The 10,638-nt window shown below is 45.6% G+C and overlaps 1 non-coding gene across 1 annotated transcript; it reads left to right on the top strand.

The window, feature by feature from the left end:
* The first annotated feature begins 9,190 nt into the window (after window positions 1–9,190).
* LOC112131815 (small nucleolar RNA U3) lies at window positions 9,191–9,407 on the top strand. The gene has a single exon (XR_002913721.2). It is a non-coding gene; the product is annotated as a small nucleolar RNA U3 (small nucleolar RNA).
* The last annotated feature ends 1,231 nt before the right edge of the window (window positions 9,408–10,638 follow it).

The raw sequence follows: 10,638 nt of genomic DNA, 5'->3' as shown, positions 1-10,638 counted from the left end.
TAAATTTAGAAACAGGGTCTCATTCTGTCACCCCAGCTGGAGTGCACTGGCAAAATCATAGCTCACTGCAGCCTTTGATTTCCTGGGCTCAAGCAATACTCCACCTCAGTCTCTTGAGTAGCTGAGACTACAGACGCATGCCACCATGCCTGGCTAATTTTTAAATTTTGTTTTGGAGACAGCATCTCACTATATTGCCCAGGCTGGTCTCAAATTCCTAGCCTCAAATGATCCTCTGCCCTGGCCTCTTAAAGCACCGGGATTACAGGGGTGAGCCACCACACTCAGTCCCCTTCTTAAAAATGTAGAAAACATCACCCCTTGCTCGATACATTGCTGTGAGAATCGAATGAAACATTAGTTTTGAAAACACCTGGTGTGGACCGGGTGCAGTGGCTCACAGCTCTAATCCTAGCACTCTGGGAGGCCAAGGCAGGTGGATTGCTTGAGCTCAGGAGATGGAGATCAGCCTGACCAACATGGTGAAACTCTGTCTCTACAAAAAACTAGCTGGGTGTGGTGGTGTGTGCCTGTAGTCCCAGTGACTCAGGAGGCTGAGGTGGGAGGATGGCTTGGGTCCAGGAGGCCAAGGCTGCAGTGAACCTTGATCACACCACTGCACTTCAGCCTGGGTGAGAGACCATGTCTCAAAAAGGAAAAAAAAAAAAAAGAAAACACCTGATGTTAACAAAATACCTTAGCCTGAAAGAAGAAAGAAAGGAAGGAAAAAGAAAAAGAAAGGAGAGAGAGAAAGAAAGAAAACAGCTGGTGAATTCTTCAAGGCACAATGCAAAAGTTAGTTATTCACAATAGGAGAAAGACAATGCCTTCAACTTGATTCTCAGTCTTCCACATAGAGCTTCAGGGCCATCTCAGGACAGAATGGCAATTCCTTCTCCAAGGGTGACCTTTCTTTCTGTTTCCTTTGGGACAAAAATGCACACATTTGCAAAAGCCATGTCGAATTCTGTAATTTATTTTCTTTGCCTGATGATGACTGTAAAAAACAAAAATGAACATAACACTGTAATTCTGAAGGTGAAAGAGTCAACTGATAGCCACTGCATGTGTAAATCCAACATTTATAATGCAGAAACGGTTTTTGGTAATCCAGATTCAGCCTCCACTTCCACACCATTTCCAATACAGACTCGATGACTCACATGGCAGTGGCCACCTTCTGCAGCATCCCTCAGATGACACTGACCTTTTCTAGACAGAGGCCACACACCAGTCCAGTGGCTCAATACTCCTTGCAAACCAGCCTATTTTTTAGAAAGCCCCCAAAGAACTGTGAAATGTGCTCCTGAGTACACCTGCGCTGAGCTCTTCAGTGTGATCACATGCTGGGAGTAAAAGAGTTCTGTCAGAGAGCAGGTGTGGAACAGAAATCCTACAGTTGGGAAGCTTGTTGTTTTCTGAAATTTCCAAATTGTTTAGGTCCTAGGCTGATTGAGTACTCCCTATGACTGTGTCAGAACCAGGCCTTTGAAGAGATTCACATACCTCTGGCCCGGGTACCCCTCAGAGTATTTGTTATTTAAGCAAGAGCCTAGGGCCTCCAAAACTGCTTGGCTGGCAAAATTCTCCATGGCAATCAGCTCCAATCCAACCCTCTGCCGGTTACTCTCCTGCTTAATGATTTTGAAAACCTTATGAGAAGAAAACAGATGCTTGATATTCGGAAATTTTAGTTTAAAATAGACACTCTTTCACATTAATATTGATTGTGCCTTCAGAAGCTGACCTTAACCCAAATAACATCAAGGACTCTCATAACACTTAAGGAATAGAATGAATCCTTCTCAAAGGTTTTAGTATCTGAGAAAGCACTAATCAATGAATTAAGAAAAACAAAATGATGGCCAGGCACGGTGGCTCACGACTGTAATCCCAGCACTTTGGGAGGCAGAGGCTGGTGGATCACCCGAGGTCAGGAGTTCTAGACCAGCCTGGCCAACATGGTAAAACCCCATCTCTACTAAAAATACAAAACTTGGCTGGGCACAGTGGCTCATGCCTGTAATCCCAGTACTTTGGGAGGCCAAGGTGGGAGGATCACCTGAGGTCGGGAGTTCGAGACCAGCCTGACCAACATGGAGAAACCCTGTCTCTACTAAAAAATACAAAATTAGCTGGGTGTGGTGGCACATGTCTGTAATCTCAGCTATTCGGGAGGCTGAGGCAGGAGAATCGCTTGAACCCAGGAGGCAGAGGTTATGGTGAGCCGAGATCACGCCATTGCACTCCAGCCTGGGCGACAAGAATGAAACCCTGTCTCAAAAAAAAAAAACCTTAGACGGGTGTGGTAGCAGGCACCTATAATCTCAGCTACTCGGGGGGCCGAGGCAGGAGAATCCATTGAACCTGGGAGGTGGAGGATGCAGTGAGCCGAGATTGCACCACAGCACTCCAGCCTGGGAAACAAGAGCGAGACTTCATCTCAAAAAAGAAAAACAAAATGATTGAAGAGAAAGTTATTTTTAAGTGTCCCACCTAATTTTTAACACCACCATCCTGTTATTTTTATCCCTACATTTCACCAAGTTTCTCCCTCCCTGAAACTTATTCCTCGTTCCTCTTCCTTAAAAGAAAAGGTGCTTTAGGCCAGGCGCAGTGGCTCACACCTGTAATCCCAGCACTTTGGGAGGCCGAGGTGGATGGATCACGAGGTTAGGAGATCGAGACCATCCTGACTAACACGGTGAAACCCCGTCTCTACTAAAAAATACAAAAAATTAGCCGGGTGTGGTGGCAGGCACCTGTAGTCCCAGCTACTCGGGGTGCTGAGGCAGGAGAATGGCATGAACCCGGGAGGTGGAGCTTGCAGTGAGCCGAGATCACGCCACTGCACTCCAGCCTGGGCAACAGAGCGAGACTCCGTCTCAAAAAAAAAAAAAAAAATTAGCCAGCTATGGTGGTGGGTGCCTGTAATCCCAGCTACTCAGGAGGCTGAGGCTGGAGAATCCCTTGAACCCAGGAGGTAGAGGTTACAGTGAGCCAAGATCACGCCATTGCATTCCAGCCTGGGCAACAAGAGTGAAACTCTGTCTCAAAAAATAAACAAACAAGTAAAATAAAATAAAATAAAGGTGCTTCCAGATGTCTAGATAGATCTATATTCCCTGTGAACTGTCAGGAAAGGGTCAACTGTCAGTGACCTCTCCCCCTTCTCTGCTTTCCTCCAGAGCACCCTGCACAGTGGTCCACACTTTGAAGAAACCCAGCAATCTTTAAATTTACCCTCAAAGGATTTGTAGCCATTTTGTCTGCCACCACCTCTAAATCCAGCAGGATAATACTCATTTCAAGGCTATCCCTAATTAATCTGTAGTTAGAACTAGAGATTTAAATGAAGGCCTCCAACATAAAAACATCTGTGAAGACCCCACAAATCTCACCTCAACATCACTGTCTTTGAGGGGTTGTGCCACCATCTTGTCATGTGAGGACCACAGGTCAGCATCCTTGTGGGCCCCGTTGACTGGCATCGTCATTGCACTGGTTCGAAGCTGACTAAAAAAATGGGAAAAACATGTGTAGCTTCCAGAATTAAATTTATTTATTTATTTTATTTATTTTTTATTTATTTTTGAGATATAGTCTTTGTTGCCCAGGCTGGAGTGCAGTGGCGTGATCTCGGCTCACTGCAACCTCTGCCTCCCAGGTTCAAGAGATTCTCCTGCCTCTATCTTCCAACTACAGGCGCATGCCACCACGCCCGGCTAAGTTTTTGTATTTTTAGTAGAGATGAGGTTTCACTGTGTTAGCCAGGATGGTCTCAATCTCCTGACCTTGTCATCCGCCCACGTCAGCTTCCCAAAGTGCTGGGATTACAGGCGTCAGCCACCGCGCCCCACCTATTTATTTTTATTTTTTTGAGACAAGAGTCTCACTCTGTCACCCAGGCTGGAGTGCAATGCCGTGATCTTGGCTCACTGCAACCTCCGCCTCCTGGGTTCAAGTGATTCTCCTGCCTCAGCCTCCTGAGTAGCTGGGACTATAGGCGTGCACCACTGTGCCTGGCTAATTTGTGTATTTTTCATAGAGATGGAGTTTTACCATGCTGGTCAGGCTGGTCTTGAACTCCTCTCAAGAGATCCACCTGCCTCGGCCTCCCAAAGGGCTGGGATTACAGGCATGAGCCACCATGCCCAGCCCAAGCATTACACTGAATGAAAGCTCATCACAACCTGTTAGTTCTATCAAGTTGCTAAACTAACACTTTTTTTAGCCTTTCCCTCAGAATTGCTTGGTAAACACGAGCATGTTCTACTGCAAAACCACTGTGTGGAACTTCGGGTTCCTTTCTGAACTGCAAACATCAGTTCATCTCCCTCAGAAATGAGAACTGACCCTCCTCCCCACCTGCAGGGAGCCCAACTCCGCCTCCTCTCAGCCAAACTTCTCATGGGTATAGCTTATGTCTCACAACTAAACTAAGTTCCTTGAAGGTAAGGACTGAGTGTTACTTTTTAAAAAAATCTCCTGTGGTACCCAACACTGCTATACATGAAGAATATTTTCTGGTCAGGCACGGTGGCTCATGCCTGTAATCCCAGCACTTTGGGAGGCCGAGGTGGGCAGATCACAAGGTCTGGAGTTCGAGACCATCCTGGCCAATCTGGTGAAACCCTGTCTCTACTAAAAATACAAAAAATGAGCTGGACGTTGTGGCACGCGCCTGTAGTCCCAGCTACTCGGGAGGCTGAGGCAGGAGAATCGCTTGAATCTGGGAGGCAGAGCTTGCAGTGAGCCAAGATCACACCACTGCACTCCAGCCTGGCCACAGAGCAAGACTCCACCTCAAAAAAAAAAAAAAAAAGAGTATTTTCCAAATGACTGAACAGATGAATCATTGACTTCAAACAATTCCACTGGCAGGGAACTGGCAGGCTCTCATAAAATAGTAAGTATTCACTATTTAGCAACTTTTCAAAAGATTTTTTGGGACACACAAGTTAATGATGAACAGGACATAGGCAGTTGGGATCATCTTTCCAGGATGACCACCAGTAATATTTTATAAATGATAATGTAAGTACAGCAAATAGCACGTATTCACTCAGTCTGGACACACTTCTGCAGGCTCCAGAAAAATGTAAATGGGAGTTTTGCTATAAGAAGGGCCTCAAAAATCTCTATATGATTTTTGAATATATAAGGGCCTCATTTTAATCCTAGCAACACTTTGATGTGTTAATTTATTTCATACTTCAAGTAATGAAATTGAGGCTCAGGGCCAGGCATGGCAACTCACACCTGTAATCCCAGCACTTTGGGAGGCCAGGAGTTCCAGACCAGCCTGGGCATTGCTACAAAAAAAAAATTAGCTGGGCATGGTGGGATGGGCCTATAGTCCTAGCTACTGGGCTAGGACTCTTTTTTTTTTTTTGAGACGGAGTCTCACTCTGTCACCCAGGCTGGAGTACAGCGGCGCAATCTCGGCTCACTGCAAGCTCCGCCTCCTGAGTTCACGCCATTCTCCTGCCTCAGCCTCCTGAGTAGCCAGGATTACAGGCGCCCACCACCATGCCCGGCTAATTTTTTTTTTTATCTTTTCAGTAGAGACAGGGTTTCACCGGTCAGCCAGGATGGTCTCGATCTCCTGACCTCATGATCCACATGTCTCGGCCTCCCAAAGTGCTGGGATTACAGGCATGAGCCACCGTGCCCGGCCTAGGCTAGGACTCAAAACAAACAAACAAACAAACAAACAAAACTAAAGAAAGAAAAATAAATGACGTTAGAAAAGTGAAATATCATGGCCGGGCGCGGTGGGTCATGCCTGTAATCCCAGTACTTTGGGAGGCCGAGGTGGGCAGATCATGAGGTCAGGCAATCCAGACCATCCTGGCCTACATGGTGAAACCCCATCTCTACTAAAAATACAAAAATTAGCCGGGTATAATGACTCACACCTGTTATCCCAGCTACTTGGGAGGCTGAGGCAGGAGAATCGCTTGAACCTGGGAGTCGGAGGTTGCAGTGAGCCAAGATCACCACTGCACTCCAGGCTGGCAACAGAGCGAGACTCTGTCTCAAAGAAAAGTAACATATCTTAGCCCAGGGCTGCACAGAAAGTTAGCCACAGAGGTAGGACTCGAAACCCCAAAGCACATGTTCTAAGTACTCCACAGAGTTCCTGTGAAGCTGTTAGTTCAAATATGTACTTGGGCTGGGTGTGGTGGCTCATGCCTGTAATTCCAGCACTTTGGGAGGCTGAGGCAGGAGGATCACTTGAGCCCAGGAGTTCAAGACCAGCCTGACCAACATGGCAAAACCCCGTCTCTACTAAAAATACAAAAATTAGCCAGGTGTGGTGGCATATGCCTGTAATCCCAGCTGCTCTGGAGGCTGAGGCATGAGAATCACTTGAACCCAGGAGGCAGAGGTTGCAGTGAGCCCAGATCATGCCACTGCACTCCAGCCTGGGTGACTAAGTGAGACTCTGTCAAAAAAAAAAAGTATATATATATATATATATATATATATATATATATATATATATTCACTCACGGTTCAGGAGGCTCAAAGTCAGGAATCAAACTGTTGGCAAGGTCATTTGAAGCCTCGAAGGGGGATCCTTCCTTGACTCCTCCAGCGTCTGGAGGCTACTGGCCATCCTGGTGTTACTAAAACACCAGGGGTTCCGTCTAGGGCCTGCCACTCACCTCACAGAAAGCCAATCAGTGAGACAACGATTATTGCCGAGAAAGAAGGCTTTAATAAGGTGCTGCAGCTGAGGGGATGGGAGGGATTTATCCCAGGAATGCAGGGGGTGGTTCAACATAAGAAAATCAATTAATGTAATATACCACATTAGTAGAACAAAGGGAAAAAAACAGTCACTCCAGCTGACACAGAAAAAGCATCTAATAAATTCTAACATTTCATCATTAAAACATACGTAAAACTATGAAACGAGAGGAATTGCCTCAACATTATAAAAGATATTTGTGAAAAACCCACAGTTATCATCATACTTAATGGCAAAAGACTAAAAGCTTTCCCCCTAAGATCAGGAACAAGACACAGAGGTTCACTTTTACCACTGCTAGTCAACATTTTACTAGAAGTTGTAGCCAAAGCCTTTAGGTAAGAAAAAGCAATAAGAGGCACCAAACTGGGAAAGAAAAAATAAAACTATCTCTCTAAATATAGAAAATGCCAAGGAATACTCACACAAAAATTACTAGAGCTAATAAGCAAATTCAGCAAAGTTTCAGAACACAAGATCAACTCACAAAAACCAGTTGTGTTTTTTTGTTGTTGACTTTTTTTTTTTTTAGGAGTTTTTCTTTTGTTGCCCAGGCTAGACTGCAATGGCTGGATCTTGGCTCACTGCAACCTCGGCCTCCCGGGTTCAAGTGATTCTCCAGCCTCAGCCTCCCAAGTAGCTGGGATTACAGGTGCCCACCACCACGCTTAGCTAATTTTTGTATTTTTAGTAGAGATGAGGTTTCACCATGTTGGCCAGGCTGGTCTCAAATTCCTGACCTCAGGTGTTCTGCCCGCCTCGGCCTCCCAAAGTGCTGATGATAGACATGAGTCACCGCTCCCGGTCCAGTTGTGTTTTTATACACTAGCAAGGAACAGTTCAAAAATGTAATTAAGAAATCCGTGGCTGGGCGCAGTGGCTCACGCCTATAATCCTAGCAATTTGGGAGGCTGAGGCGGGCGGATCATGAGATCAGGAGATCGAGACCATCCTGGCTAACATGGTGAAACCCCGTCTCTACTAAAAAATACAAAAAAAAAAAAAAAAAAAATTAGCTGGGCATGGTGGTGAGCGCCTGTAATCCCAGCTACTCGGGAGGCTGAGGCAGGAGAATGGCATGAACCCAGGAGGCGGAGCTTGCAGTGAGCTGAGATGGCACCACTGCACTCCACCCTGGGTGACTGAGTGAGACTCCATCTCAAAAAAAAAAAAAAAAAAAAGAAAACCGCTGGGTGTGGTGGCTCACGCCTGTAGTCCCACTACTTTGAGAGACTTAGGCGGGTGGATCCCTTGAGCCCAGGAGTTCAAGATCAGCCTGGGCAATGTGGTGAAACCCCTTCCCTACAAAAAAACATTAAAAATTAGCCGGGTGTGATGGCATGTGCCTGTGGTCCCAGCTATTCAGGAAGCTGACGTGGGAGGATCACCTGAGCCCTGGAGGTCAAGGCTGCAGTGAGCCGTCATGCATCATTGCACTCCAGCCTAAAAAAGGAGTGAAATTCTGCAATATGTTACAACATGAATGAACCTTGAAAACAAATATAAGTGAAATAAGCCAGATACTAAAAGACAATATTACAAGTTTCCACTTATAGAGGTACCTACAAGAATCAAATTCATAGAGACAGAAAGTAGAATAGTGGTTAAAGGCTCTGGGCAGAGGGAGGAAAGGGAAGTTTGTTTTCTGGGTACAGAGTTTCAGTTTGGGATATCGAAAGAGTTCTGGAGATAAATAATGGTGATGGTTACATACCAATGGCTACATGAATGTACTTAATGCCACTGAATTGTATATGTGGAAAATGGTTAAGATGGTACATTTTATGTCTATTGTATACCATCTCCCCTAAAAAAATTGTTTTTAAGAGTCAAGATCTCACTGTCTCCCACGCTGGGGTGCAGTGGGGCGATCAAAGCTCACTGCAGCTTCGGACTCAGCCAGCTTCCCTGGCTCAAGCGATCATCCTGTTCACCCTCCCCAGTAGCTGGGACTACAGGCTGTGCCCCCACGCCCAGCTCATTTTTTATTTTTTATTTTTCCCCCCTTGGTAGAGACGGGATTCTGCTATATTGCCTAGGCTAGTCTTGAACTCATAGAACAAAGTATCCTCTTGCCTGGACCGCGGCGTGGGGTCTCAAAACACCGGGATCACCGGATTACAGGCGGCGCAACACACCAGGAGAAACGCTTCCCGTTTTAAAAATTCAGGTTGTGATTGGCTGTCATTCCGTATTATGCTAATTTAGCATGCCTGCTTTTAAACTTTTTAAATTAAAACAATTTTTTAAAATTACGTTTCCACTTAAAACGTTAAAATGTGTTGTTAATTGATAGTAGTCGAAAAGATGTTATTGCTAATATATTTTCCTATTTATTTCCTAATGGAATCAGAAATAGTGAAACTGTCTCGCCATCACTTAAAAGTGTACGGCGGATGTGGACCTAGCATAGGCTAGGGCAATTGTGTTAAGACTATACTTTCAGGGATCATTTCTATAGTTCGTTACTAGAGAAGTTTCTCTGAATGTGGGGAGTACCGAAAACCACGAGGAAGAACTACCGCGTCCTGTCCTGAGCGTGAAACCGGCTTTCAGTGTTGCTTTTCTGCAACTACTATTTGCCTCTGATGATCGTTCTTACTGTTCCTTTCGGAGAGTAAGAGGGAGAGGACGCAGTCTGAGTGGGTTTCATACTTTCAATGGTTTAAGAAGAAAAAGTGGTTTGATTGTTTTGGTTTCGCTTTCTTGTATCCATCCCACGATGGAGTGCGGTGGCGCGATCTCGGCTCAGTTCATGCCGTTTTCCTACCTCAGCCTCCCAAGTAGTGCGAGGCACTATAGGCGCGTTCCACCACGGCCGCCTAATGTTTGTTTTGTTCGTATTTTTAGTAGAAGCGGGGTTTCACCGTGTTAGCCAGGATGGTCTCCATCTCCTGACTTCGTGATCCGCCAGCCTCGGCCTTCCTAAATGCTGGGATTACAGGCGAGAGTCACCTCGCCCGGCCTCGATTCAATCTTTATCTTTACAGACGGGATGCTATGATGTGTTCTACCTTTTTTTTCCCGTATTTTTCTCTTTTCCCCTCCTTACTACCTCCTCCTGCCCCCGCTTTTTCTTACCTTAACCATTTTTGGATACGGTAGCTGTCTGAGTTTCCCCAATTCGAAATGTTTTCTGTTCCTGCGTTTTGAGCCATGGGAGACAGCCAGCGGTGTAGGTGGCTCTCTTTAAAGAGAGTTACAAAGGAAAGCAATTTAGTATTCACCTAACTACTCTTGGGTGCTATGCTTATTTCTATGTTTCTTTAGTAAAGTGAAATCTTACATCAGCTTTTTTCTTTTCTTTTTGAGACAGAGTCTCGCTCGGTCACCCAGGCTGGAGTGCAATGGCGCGATCTCGGCTCATTGTAACCTCTGCCTCCCTGGTTCAAGCAATTCTCATGCCTCAGCCTCCCAGGTAGCTGGGACTACAGGCACCCTGCCACCACGCCTGGCTAATTTTTTTGTATTTTTAGTAGAGATGGGGTTTCACCATGTTGGCCAGGCTGGTCTGGAACTCCTGACCTCAGGTGATCCGCCTGCCGTGCAGGTCCCCCAAATATATATCTTTTTAAACTTTGCTAATCTGCCTTTACAAAAGGGATATATAGGCCGGGCGTGGTGGGTCACGCCCATAATCCCAGCACTTTGGGAGGCAGAGGCGTCATTGCACTCAGCCTGGGCTACAGAGTAAGACTCCATCTCAAAAACAAACAAACAAAAAAAACCCGGATATATAATAACTTGCTTTTCCCATTTAACAGTGTATGTCTGTCTCTAGGCCAACTGATAAGAGATCCAAGTTATTCATTTGAATGGTGCTTAACACTTTGTCATTTGTATGTAACCATAATTTCTTCATCCATACCTGTACAGAA

This window comes from Pongo abelii, chromosome 19 (genome assembly GCF_028885655.2).
Source record: "Pongo abelii isolate AG06213 chromosome 19, NHGRI_mPonAbe1-v2.0_pri, whole genome shotgun sequence".
NCBI lineage: Eukaryota > Metazoa > Chordata > Mammalia > Primates > Hominidae > Pongo > Pongo abelii.
Note: the sequence above shows the minus strand (reverse complement) of the source record. Positions and strands in the feature narration are given on the sequence as shown.